The sequence below is a fragment of the Vicugna pacos genome, chromosome 8 (genome assembly GCF_048564905.1).
Source record: "Vicugna pacos chromosome 8, VicPac4, whole genome shotgun sequence".
NCBI lineage: Eukaryota > Metazoa > Chordata > Mammalia > Artiodactyla > Camelidae > Vicugna > Vicugna pacos.
This window is the reverse complement of record NC_132994.1, coordinates 75,014,972-75,028,336: the sequence shown is the minus strand read 5'-3', so window position 1 is coordinate 75,028,336 and position 13,365 is coordinate 75,014,972. Positions and strand designations below refer to the sequence as shown.

The window sequence follows — 13,365 nt, the reverse complement described above, 5'->3', positions numbered from 1 at the left end:
GACCCTTTTATACTCGCGATGGAGCCTTCATTCTCTGACAGCACCATCATTTTTAAAAGGAAAAGTACAATAATTAATAAATGCTATTTCAGATGAGCAGTTTGCTGCATGCCAGCCATGTGTGTGTGTGCGCGTGTGTGTGGTGTGTATGTGTCTGTGTGCGTGGTGTGTGCATGTGTCTGTGTGTGTGGTGTATGTGCGTGCGCACCCGTGGGCATGTGTGTGTGGGCGTGTGTGGTGTGCCGGGGAATTACTATGTGATTGGGCTCATTTTCTTTTGTTAAATTTCCAGCTGTGTGCATCAGAGCATTTCCTTATTCCGGAGGGAAGTGGAAGCCCTGAGTGAAGCAGAGGACAGCTCCTTCTCAGTGCTTCCTGTTGAGGGAAACAGGAAGTGCTGGGGAGTCATGAGGAAACCTGCCAGCAAGAGATTTCTAGAGTTGAAAGCGTAGGACCGTGGGGCCCAGCATGGAGCCCAGACCTCGGAGCTTAGAAGTTGCTAGGAAATGGATGCTTGAACTTCAGTGCTTCCCTTTCCTACAGTCGAATCAATAGAGACTCTTGGCAAATACTGAATGGCTGAAGTCTGGAGAAACCCAGGCTTGTGAAGGCTGCAGAGCCATCCACAGCACCCGGAGCAAAAGGCCAGCTCGTGGTTGATCCACAGAGCAGTGGAGAAGGGGTCAAGGGTGAGTCAAAGATACTCATCGCTGCTGCTGAAATTCCAGAGTGGCATTCATTGAGAGCTTCCTTTCTTTTTTAATAAAGTCATTGAGAGCAAGGGACCAGATGTCAGCCTGGCTTAGTGAAGCTAAGTTTGGTTGGAAAAAGAAAGTGAGATAGAGCAGAACGATGCATAACAATATGCAAACAAAGTGGAAGAGGAAAGCTGACAAAGGTCCACACCAGGAGGCGCCACCCAACCTGCAGGAACTTGTTTGCAGGAGTGAACACGGAGCTTCAGTTGCTCTCGGAGTGGGCTGGGGCATTTCTGGCTAATAAGTAACAGATTGAAGAATAATGCCTGTCAGAGCTCCATTGTCCAGAACAGACCTGGATGCTTTAATATGAACTCGTGTGGGCATCCATGACCCCTGACGCTAGGACTTCTGCCCCCACTGAAGGGGCCCATGACAGGATCACCAGTGACACCTGAGTCCTTAAATGGGTCCCTTCCAGATCTCGAAGCCTCAGTACCTCTGAAACATGTTGCGCTGACGGGTACTCCTGTGTTGTTAGACTATTTCTGTATTCACATGTCCCTTGTCTTCCCGAATACCCTGCTTTCCTCTGCTCTTCTGGCCACATCTTCACCTATAAGCTTTTCTCTCTCCATTTATTACACTGTTTTGGGGCTGGGGGCTGGGGGTGGGGGCAGGGCATCTGACCTTTCTCTTTTCTCACTTTTGGAGATGCATGCACTCTTTGACTTTAATTACGGTTTCTTTGCTCACAATTGCTACTTTTCTGTGCAGAGTTTCAGCTCTATAAAACCAAATGCCTTCTCAAACCCTCTGCCTGGAAATCCCACCGGCATCTCACACTTGGCAAGCTCAAAACAAAACCCAGCGTCTCTTCTGCTCTGCCACGATCCACCTTGTACGGCATCAGCATCCACCCATGTATGGAAGTGGCAAGCCCGAGGGCCCTCCTCCAGTCCTCTCCCTTCCTCGTTTCCACCTCCAATAAAGTCTCAAGCATTGTCTTTTTTTCTTCCTAAAATATCTCTAAAATCTGTCACCGTTTCCAAGACTTCTATCAGGAAGTGCTGTTGAGTAATCTTGTTTGGTGAATAGATGGACATGTGACTAAGATTCGCTTACGACATGCCAGAAACCCCAGCTCAATGCACAAAGGGGGCCCTGAGGCCACGGCCAAGTGATTCAGTTCCAGTCCCCACACGCGTTTGTGCCCTGACAATGCCACCACTTTCAGAATGGACAAGAATATGTTTCCTCATGTGCTAAAACTCTCCTGAGGCTCTGACTACTGCAAGATCATAAAGCAACAAATATTTTCGGCCTGCACTCATGCAAATTTTTATCAGTCAGCATAATCTGTGGTTTTCCTCTTTTTCTGTATTTCATACTTTCTCCACTTAACAGAGGCTGCCTCCATCAGCTCCTGCAGAACAAATTTCCATCTTAGGACACCCCAGTCTCCCTTTCTTCAAAGACAATCTGTTGGCCATTTTACTACTAATGTCTATTTTCATCTGAGATAAGCCAAGAAAATGAACAGATGTTTGATAGCTAGGTAGATAGCTAGGTAGGTAGATAGGCAGGTAGATAGATAGGTAGATAAAGATTGTCTCAGGAAGACAGAATTGCATATGCTTACCATGTTTATGACTAGCAGGGGTATTACTCAGTTTCTGTGACTAGATTCAAAGGCAGAAAGATAAACAACAAGGAGAAAGATCATCTAAGCTACTTAAAAAAATAAAACTAGAAAGACACGAAATCTTGAAAGCAGATGGAGAAAGGAAGCAAAGCGGGGCGGCGACATCAGGAATCAACGTTCTAGGACGTCCAGGGTAAAAAGGTGGACAGAGCAGCCAGAGGACAAGGGCTAATATAAGATTACCTGTTGGGTCAAATCACTAAATTTTAGGATTTTTCCCCCCTTAATATGTCCTCCCACAAGAAACACAAAACAAGATGTGTTTCTTGGCAGAATTTGTAAACTTTAAAAGTTTTTCATTGTATTCTGAAGACCTTCCCCCCTTGCTGTAAAGTTAATGGACACAAATATATTCGCATCGCTGTGGGCATTCTCCAGGACAAGAAGGATGTGCAGACATCTTCATTAGCCTTACAGCAAAAATTAGCCATCACAGAAATGCCAGCCTATTCTGGAGAACTAAGAGATCTGTACCAGTGTGATCTCACAGCATGAAACGTGTGAAACCTCTCATATGTTATTCTACACATGTGGCTGGGATTTCAAAATTTAAAATCTTACGGATCTCTGTTAGGTAGGTAGGTGTCCAACTTAGAAATTCCGCAGAAAAGGCAACAGAGTTTAGGTGTCGTTGACCTTGTGTCTGATCATGCTTCGGCTGCCACACAAGCTCATCTTGTCCCCGCATCCCTGACCGCACGTCACGACGCCCATGTGCCATTCTCACATATGTGCAGGTTAGAGGCTCAGCACGTGGTAGGGCAGAGGGGGCGTCACAAGGTAACTGATGGAGGGAAAACTAAAACGATTTCCCCTCGTGTGGTCATCGTCCGCTGTCTTTCTATTTTTACAAGAGGGAAATGAGTCAGTTAATTCTTTTCATCCTGAAGGGTTGTCAAAGTTTAACACATCTTCGGTTTCAAACAGTGACAACCTTCTTCAAAATTCTGCAGGGAGCTCGGAGAGCTGCTGTGCTGGTCGTTCCTCAATTACGTGGGTTTCTGAAGTTGATTTGGCTATTGAAGGTGATACTTCTTGATTAATTCACAGTCATCCTGAAAGGACATTTTTCCTGCTGGATGTCCTACACCAGGAGTGAAAAAGTCTTAGGTGGAACCTCCGTTCTCTTCATCGTCACAGATCCCCTGTGGAGGCACTTTTCTGTAGACTCCAGTGACATTCCAGGTACATGTAGAGGTAAAGGTCAGTTAGTAAGTTTTCAAGGACAGATAACCTGTTCCAATATTTTAGAAAATAGAGGATGTGCACACTCACAATACACATATACACAATATACATATACACAATGTATGACATGTACGTGCACTTATGTAGTCTTAGAAATCATGAGCTTATACCAGCTTTTCACATTGCAACCCAATTCACTCCAATCTAATCCAAATTCATTCATATATATACAAACAAGTATTATATATAATACATTGCATGTGTATTATGTGTCTTATCTGTATATAATACACATATATATTATGTATAATGTATATTATAGCATTAATAGGTAATGCTATTATAGTAAATAATATATCAATAGGTAATACACAGTTATATATACTATACATACACTATGTTACATAATGCTATGTTGTATATAACTTTATTCTTTCACAGTAAGAACTTGAATTTTCAGCATCCTTTCATGTCCTCATTCACTCAGTCCTCTAAAAGATTTAAAGAGGTTCAGAGCTGACCGCCCACACCTCGCTAAGGAGTGAACCACTGAGTCAGGAGGGGAGGGTTTGCTGGCAGCTACTCCCCCACCCCCTCCCGCCCCCGCCCCAGGACTGAGGACACATAGTCAACACTCTGTTCACAAGTTACATGAAAGTGTCCTTCTGCCCCGACCCCAATGTGGTTTTGTTGCTCATTTTAAAGACAGTTGCATTCATTTGTTTCAGTTTGCTTTCAGTTCTATTTCCTCTCCATTCATGTTTGTTTTATTTTTTAATTTTTGGTAGAACATTAAGATGTTTCACATCTCGAAACTATACAAAAAGGCAGTCTCAGAAAAGTTTATTTTGTGTCGTCTTATTGGAGCTATATTTTAGGGTAATTTCTGGAAGTGGGATTTCTGTGGTTGTGTTAGGTGTGACCAAATCCCGCTCCCCAAGAGCCATGTGCATCCCTGACAGTGATGGGTGTTCTGAAAGTAAATTGCCAGCAGAGTAAATTGTCGAGGTCTTAAGTTTTGTCCAAATAGAAGGATGAGAAATGATATCTCAGGATAGTTTTAATTGACATTTTTCTTATTATGAGTAAGTGGAATATCTTTTGCATATAAATAAATTTTTTAACATTTTTTATTGATTTATAATCATTTTACAATGTTGTGTCAAATTCCTAAATGTTTTTTAAATATCTCTTTTGTCAACTTTTCTATTCTTGAATGACTTGTATCCACATTTCTTTAAGATATTTTGTCCTTTTCCTCCAATGTATGTAAGTTTTTGCATGTTATATATGTAACCCTTCATCTGTATTTTTGCCCAGTTTATTTTTCTTTTGACCTAAAGTGTGTTTCCTGCCACGGGAAGAGATTTATTTGGGAGGGAGGGGGGATCAGTGCAGGAAACCTAACAAGCTTTTCATTTATTACATATGGATTTTGAATTGTTAGGGGAAAAAAAAGCATATACAGGCTATAGAAAAATTTACCTTTTTTAAGGAGCTCACATAATTTTATTTTTACATTTATATCTCTAACTCATTTGGAGTTATTTTTGTGTATGTGTGGGGAATGGACCTAAATTTATCTTTTCCACAGTGATCATTCAGTTATTCCAAAGTCATTTATTAATAAGCCCATTGTGCCCTCAGGAATTTGAGATAACCACCTTCGTATTATGCAAGATTTCGGATATAGACTCTGGTCACAGAGTTGCCATGCTGATCATGTTGAAACATGTCCATTTGCTGCTGGGTCTCTTTGGAGAACTTTACTTTTTTTTTTTCAGATGGATTTTAAACAATTATTTGAAAGTTTCCTCCTATATATTTTACCTCTTATTACTATCATACTTGAGATTTTCTCATTTATTACAGCTTGTAATGGATTCTTACCTGTGTATATGAGGGCTATTGATTTTTCCATGTTAATTTTTCTCCCGATATAATTGATTAATTTTGATTGTTAGTTTTGTTAATTGTCTAGATTTTTCAGGTATACTATCATGTTCCCTCACAGAGATTTGTTTTTTTCCCAATTCTTTTGCCATCAAATGTTTTTTTCTAGTTTAATTACATTGGCCAAACTTCCAGAACAGGTGGAAATAGTGGGAATTCTTGCCTTGTTCCTGAATTTAATGGGAATAGCTCTAGTGTTGCCCAACTAAGAAAGAATCTAGAATTACGATGGAGTTTTACTATGTATGTTTTTTTCATCACATGAAGGATTATTATTTCCACTCCTGTTTCTTTAAGAGATTTTTTTTTTTTAATGAAGTTGAATTTTGTCAAAGGCAACTATTTTCATCTCTGGAGATGGTCCTATGATTTGCCTCTTTAGACCTAATTATATGGTGAACTGTATTCATGAGATTTCCTGATATTGAACCATCCTTACAGTCTCGAATAAATTCACACATGCTCATAATGAATTGTTTCCTGAATGTTCTGTAATCTGTTCAATAACACTTTAACGTTGACTTCTGCATCAATTAGTAAATGGAAATTAGTAAGTGGAATTGCTCTCTAACTTCCTTTGTTGTGCTCTTTCTTAAGTTTAGCTCCCGATGTTCCCATCCTTCATAAAAAGAGTCTGGAAGTCCCTTTCAAGAACTAAGCTCGCAAACAACTCATGTAGCATTGGGGCTGTTTGTCTGGCTATAATTCCCTATGAAACTACATTGCTTGGTGCTTTTTTGAGGAGCTGTACTTCTTTATTTTTCTACTTATCCTGTGGAAATTGACTGTTTAAACTTTCTGTGTATATGGGGGTAAATTTTAATAAAATTTGCAGCATCGACTTCTTCTGCATATATATTTTTATACAACTCCTCCAGAGAAATGGAATCAATGTAATAGATATATACAGATTTATTTTAAGAAATTGGTTCATACCATTGTGGGATTGGCAAGTCTAAAAATTTTAGGACACACCAGCAGGGTAGAAATTCATGTAGAAGTTGATGCTGCAATCTTGAGGCAGAATTTCTTCTTCTCCAGGAGACCTCAGTGTTTGCTCTGAAGGCCTTTGACTGATGAGATGAGGCCCACCAATTCAGAATTATCTCCTTTACTTACAGTTAAGACTGTAGGTGTTAACAACATCTACAAAATAACTTTCACAGCAAGATCTGGATTAGTGTTGGATTAAGTAACTGGGCAGTGTAGGCTGGCAAAATTAAAAATTAAACTAAACAACACATAAGCTTGCATCTTCTTTCTCTAACTTTTCAACCATTTTCTCTTGCCCTTATATTACCTTATTCTCTTGGTTATCTTTCTTAATGTCTTCTTTATTGACCTTTATTAAATTTTTAGTTTAATCTATTCATCTTTGAGCACTTTATAATTTAGTCTCCAGTTCTTTATATGATTAGGTCATTTTTCTATTCTTCCCCTGAGTTCTGATAATTCTTGCTTTATTTCTTTTTGTTATGTTCCCCAGTTCTATTTTTAACTTTTAAATTTTTGATCTTAGAAGTTCTCTTCATATCTTCCAATGCTTATTTGAGTATACCGAATTCAGTTTCAGTTGTTATATTACAATGTTCTTCTGCTTCATGGTTAATTTTTTTTTTAGGGAACTTTCTTCTGCTTATATGGGTTGACTCATATTTTCTGTTTCCTTACAATGGTTTTGTATGAATTCAATTTAGGTTTTCCATGCCTCTTCATCTCATGGGAGGGATTTCCAAGCTGAGAGTTCACTTTTTTGTGCATCTGTCTTTTTCTGTACAGCTTCCTTGATGGATGGTATTGCTATGATGGTGTGGAGAGTGACCTCTCCCATTAAGAAACCTGAAGATGGACTTTGGTAGTGGAAGAGATGAAGCACTGCTACAAAGGTAGCTATGGATTAGTACTTGTCAGTTTGTGTGTCCTCAAAATAGGACAACACTACTTGTCTCTTGGGGTAGTCATGGCGATGAACTAAGACAATAAACGTGCAAGAATCTGGTACAGAGTAAGTTCTTTAAAATACCTGTCATCACTGTAACCAGTCACTAGAAAATGTTCTTCTAGGGTCTCCCAGCAGGTGAATGAGCTTGACCTTCTTCACTGGCACTTTTTGGTGTGTGTCTTCAAAATCCACCAGGCAGGGAGTTAACAATTAATTAATTGTTAATTAATTAATTGATCAAGTTTCCACTTAGCTAAGAACCATTCTGAAAAGAAAGTGCAGTTGCCCCTCTTTATCCATAGGGGATCCGTTCCAAGACCCCCAGTGGCTACTGGAAACCACCAATGATTCCAAACCCTATGGTACCATGTTTTTCTTATACATACATATCTGTGATCAATTCTAATTTATAAATTAGGCACAGTAATAGATTAACACAATACTAATCATAAAATAGAACGATTATAACAATCTACTGTAATAAATGTTATGTAAATGTGGTCTCTCTCTCAGAATACTGCCTTTTTCATCGTAACTAAACACTTACCACACGCTGTGACCGTAACGTTTTCCACTTTGAGGTGTGACAGCAAAACTGCACGAATCTCTTTCTCCTTCTTCACAGTTTCACAGACGGAAGACTCGTTCTTACTGTAGATCTCAGCAACTGCAGCATACGATTGTTCTCTTTCGAGTTCGAGAGCGCAAACCTTTTCACTTAGAGGAAGCACTTACAGGCTTTGGCACAGCCAAATTGCCAGCATCGCTCCTCTCGTGCTTTGGGGCCACCTGAGCACAGGCACTGTGGTGCCACAACAGCTGATCGGACAACCGAGCGGGCTACCAAGTGACCAATGGGCGGGACACCCCGGACGAAGAGGCGGTTCACACCCCACCCGGCGGACGGAGCTGGTGGCGCGAGATTTCACCACGCTGCTCGGAGCCGCGGCGCGCAATTTAAACTGTCTGCCCTGTTCACTTCTGGAATTTTCCATTTAATGTTTCTGGCTGTGGTTGACGGCAGGTCACTGAAGTCATAGAAAGCGAAGCCACAGAGGAGGGGACCTCCTGGGTTGGAATATCAGGAATACCAAATTGCTAAAGAACAGAAACAGGCCTTTGCCTGCAAACAGGAAAGCGAAGAGCAGCCTAATGGCCTCACGCGGATTCCGAGCGCATCGCCCGCCTCCGGGGCGGACCCTCCCGCTGCGAGGGAGACGCGAGGAGCAGCACCTGAAACGTGAAAAATTCCCCGAAGTAAGCTTCCTGGCCCCGGGATTTATGGGTCAGAGTGAAATTTTTATCTTCTCCCCTCCAAGTCAGTTTAGAGGCTCATATTAAACAGCAAAGCCACCTCGCTAACAGACAAGCTGTTTTCTTTCTTCCTCTTTTTTTCTCAGTCCCCACCCCCCCACCCCCCGGCACACCTCACTCCCCAGGACTTGCCTCTAGTTCTCAACAGCAGCGATGACTGTGTCTTAATAAGAAAAGATGCATCAAATATTACCATAACCCCAGAGGCAGGAGCGAAGCCCTCATTAGAATGCGGACCTACAGCTGGAGCTTCAGTGGCGCGGGAGAGAAAGTTCACCATTGTTAGCTCGCAAGGGGCTCAGACTTCCTGGCAACTTCGCTGAATTACTCAGTCATCTATGCAGGCCTTCAGAAACAGGCCACTGTTCCCCAACAAAAAAGGCATTCAAGAAGGCGCGATGGCTGCCTGGCTCGGAGGCCGGCTTTGGACGGTGAATGGGCGCCGGGCCTCCCAAGTCAATGGCCCCTGTGGGAAAGGCAGTGATGTCACCGCGGATGCATTTGAGGGGCTCTGCCCCGCTCCTCCCTGCCCTCTCCCCTTCTTAGGCTGATGCCCTCTTTTCCTTTTCTCCGCTTGCTCTCTCTCTTGACGCCTCCCTCCTGCTTCTTTGAGGCCATTATATTTTTTTCAAAGTTTGGAACCCAAACCCAGCAGAGGCCCCGGCGACTTGCCTGCCATGGCAACACTGGGTCTTCTCCACTTGAGTTTTTGCATAAAAACTCGCTTGAAAAGGAGGGCAGGAATGAAAGGGGGAAGGAAGCTAGTTTGTCCCCCGTGGGGGTGGCATCAGCTGGGAAAGGACAGAGAAAATGAGAGGGAGGACTGCAGGAGCGCAGGAGGGGCCTTTGAGAAACAAAGTTGTAATCCTTCGCATTCAGAACTGCAGGGAAGAAAAAAAGATCCGTGCTTCTGATGCCATATAGAAGAATAACAGTTTCCACAAGAAATAAGGCCTTGCTTTTGGAAACATACCCGATTACATAATTTACAGGGAACTTTCAAAACTTTGTCGAGGCTACCCAAGGCCCTGGAGTCCTCTGGGGTCAAAGGGTGGTAGACATAAACACTAAGGTGTCACCAGGCAAGCTCAACTCAGAATCCTCCATGGTAAAGAGAAGGAGGCATTCATTACCTGGCTTTCTTCTCCTGGAGGTACAGTTACCTTGACCCCCTGAAACAGAATAAACACATCATTTCTTTCCTGTGCTTTATGATCACTCTATCAAAAAGCAAATATTAAGCAGTCTGATCAGAGCAGAGGCCATCCTCACAGCAGAGGGGTGTGGCTGTGAGCCCATGACCATGGGATCCTTTGGCCGTATCACCTACCGCGTGGTCCAGAGCCAGCCAGGCCCTGGAGCCCTGGGGCAGCCTACGGAAGCCTCCGCAGAGGGCAGCTTGGAGGCCACACTCTGCAGGGACTCAGTGTGTGCACTGCCCGGGACTCTCTGTGTGATGGCAGGGCCTGCAACAAGAGGAAGACATGGGTCAGGGACCAAGGGGTGGAAGGAGGCATGGACACATTTAGCGTGACTGCTCGTGACTCAGTGATGAAGTCTGTCCTTATAAGAAGAGGAGAAAAGAAACAGACAAATGTGAAAACAGAGGCAGCAGAGATGGGAGGGGTGCCGCCCCGAGCCAAGAAGTGCCCGGCGTGCCGGAGGCTAGAAGACGCAAGGAAGGATACACTTCTAAGGGCTTCAGAGGAGTTTGGCCCACTGACGCGTTGCTCTGGGGCCTCTGGCCTCCGCAACCGGAGGGAATCTCTGTTGGTTTAGGCGCTTGGTTACAGCAGCCCCGGGAAACTATTACAGCCGCCAAGACTGCAGAAGCGCCAGCTCCCGGCGGAGGCTGAGGATGGACAGCGGAAGAGGCGTGATGAGGGCAGGGAGCTGCCCCAGGCTGTGGGCGGCCTGTCACATGAACCGACCACTTCAGAGCATCCCTTTGGGAAGAGCAGATCACAGGGATGATGAGATGTGCCCCCAGACACACATGGGCAGTGGGCCTGCGCACAAGGCGGACTCCCCCTCCAGCAGTGTTGATGGGACACAGGGAACACAGTTGGCAGTCAGCTCCAGCTGTTGCACCTTCAGATCTGCCACAGTGACCCTGCCAAGGCCGTGTGTCCCTGGGCTGCCCCTAGGCAACGATGGGGCGTGGCCAGGCACCAGGACAAGGGCATTCCGTCCCTCTTGTGCTTGACCTCTGCTCAGAGACACCTCAGTGGCCACCGAGCCTGTCTCAGACTGCGCTGTGTCCAGGGACCTTCCACCGGCCTTCCTCCCTCGGCCTCCCCCGGCAGAGGTCGGGGCGGCATCATTGTCTGAAGTTCTGCTCGCCGCCTCCTGCCCTCCCCACCTCCCTTCACCAAAGCGCTCATATAAATGTCCTGCGTGTGCGGTGCTCCCTCGGCGTTTGCATCTCGGAGGACCTGAGCTAACACGGGGGAGAGTTTCTATAACACTGTCACTCACTAAAAGATCTCACTGTGAATCAGACTCCTTTTGGGCTTCATAAAACTGGTCTTCTCATCTGTCCATGACTCACTCAAGAGTACACAAAAATAGCTACCACTCCAGGGCCCAGAACATTAAGAAATGCGCACACCAGATTAATGAGCTGTGCCCACCTTCTGAGTTCTCCTGATTGGTTCAGACTATTAACCAGCTTCCACAATATAATTGGGCAGCTTCCAACTGGGGCTGGAACCAGAGATCCCTCGGGAATTGTGGTCACTCGCCGACTTCTAGGATTCCTCATTATCCTAGCATTGTATGTGTCAGGTCAGGAGAGCAAAAGCAAACAGAAAAAGGGGAGAGAGTGATGGCACTCAGCTTGCACTTTTTAAATTGCCTAAAATCGTCAGGTAGCGAGCAAGCACCACATCTCCCACCCAGGCCACCTTAATGGACACAGAAATGTCCACAGCCAACTTCCTGGTTTATCGTTTCCTGATGGCGTGTTCCTCTGTGTGATGAAAATTATAGTAAAGGAGCATCTCTTTCCCCTCTGTGTGCCTAAGAAAGGCACGTGCTAGCTCCTTACTACAGATTTGGAAACCCTGCTGCTAAAAACACCATTTGCAACCCCGTGAAAATTATTTTCAGGATGAGGGGAGCTTAATGACAACAGTAATGAGAGATAATGAAGAAGAGGGCTGATGCTCATAATCACTCTCACTGGCATGAAGAAGCAGTGTTGATCAAGCACTTTTCCACTAAACACACGGGTCTCGTGGCTTCCAGGAAACGTGTGAGGCTCTCCAGGGACGTATCCCCCGCGCAGGGCCTGTGACACGGCGGGTCCAAATGGAACACAGTGGACATGCGAAAGAACTGAAATCAGAATTCCAAAGAGGAAGAGCTCTGTGCCAGACAGGCGATGCTGACCTAGGCCTTGAGAAAGAGCAGGGATGCGATAGCAATCGGAAAGAAGGGCATTCCTGATCCGGATGCGGCTTTTTTATGGCCAGCAAGAAGAAAAGGGGTTCAGATAAAAGAATAGTGACAGGTCACACCGGAAAAAGCAGTGCAAGCAGACCAAGAGTCCTACACATTTTAGACTTTCTAAAAATAGAGTCTTTGTAAAGGAAACGGCTTGGTGGAAATGGCATGCGGCATTTGGGATGATCACTTTTTAAAACGTGCTCTTATTTGCTCACTTATTATTTATTTATGCCTTTATTTATTGGCTTGTTTTTTTGTATTTGTGTGGCCCTGTGCTCAAAAGATAATCCGGCAAGCCTGCCCGACCAGCTACACAGAAGCCCCCAGTTCCCAGCTGGACCACCTGTTGGTCAGCCCATCTCAAATAGGTACCGCACAGCCAGGAGCAGCGAAGGGTTCAGCTTGGTTTTGTCTTTCTTTTTATATATTCAGAAAGGGACAATATAAACACATTCCTTATTTCACTAAATGCCCTTGTTTTATGAGACCTACATCTACCTTTATTTTCAATTCCTTCCCCATCATAATTTTCATTTGTTCGCAATCTTAATTCACTTCAATCTTACTCTTTTTAATTGAATCATTTGTATGCATGTATATCTATACAAACTTTTTCACATATTTTCTCTTTGGGCCACTACTACGTATAAAATAAATAAACTGCAAGGTTATACAGTACAACACAGGGAATGTAGCCAATATTTTATAATAACCGTGAAGGGATTAGAACCTTTAAAAACTGTGAATCACTATGTGGTACACCTGAAACTTACATCATTTCGTCAACGACACATCATTTCAGTAAATAAATAAATGAAATGTTTATGGAAAGGCAAAATTGCAAAATAAAAATGGGAGGAATCAACCTACCTGGTTGTAAGGCTTACTGAACAGCTTCAACAATCAAGGACGTGTGGTGTAGCAGGGAGGCAGACACAGGGATCAATGAAGCAGAACAAAGAAACCAAAAATGGATCCACACAGCTATGCCCAACTGATTTTTCACAAGAGAAAAACTCAGTAGAGGAAGGTTAGTCTTGTCAGTAACTGATACTGGAATCAATGGACACCCGTACCCACAAAATAGGAATAAACTTTAACTTAAACCTCACAGC

At 43.8% G+C, this 13,365-nt stretch overlaps 1 long non-coding RNA gene across 1 annotated transcript; it reads right to left on the bottom strand.

Annotated features, from left to right (window-relative positions):
• Window positions 1-2,565: 2,565 nt before the first annotated feature.
• LOC140697932 (uncharacterized) lies at window positions 2,566-8,385 on the bottom strand. The gene is made up of 2 exons (XR_012075312.1): window positions 8,034-8,385; window positions 2,566-3,571 (listed from the first exon to the last, which is right to left on the bottom strand). It is a non-coding gene; the product is annotated as an uncharacterized lncRNA (long non-coding RNA).
• Between the last annotated feature and the right edge of the window lie 4,980 nt (window positions 8,386-13,365).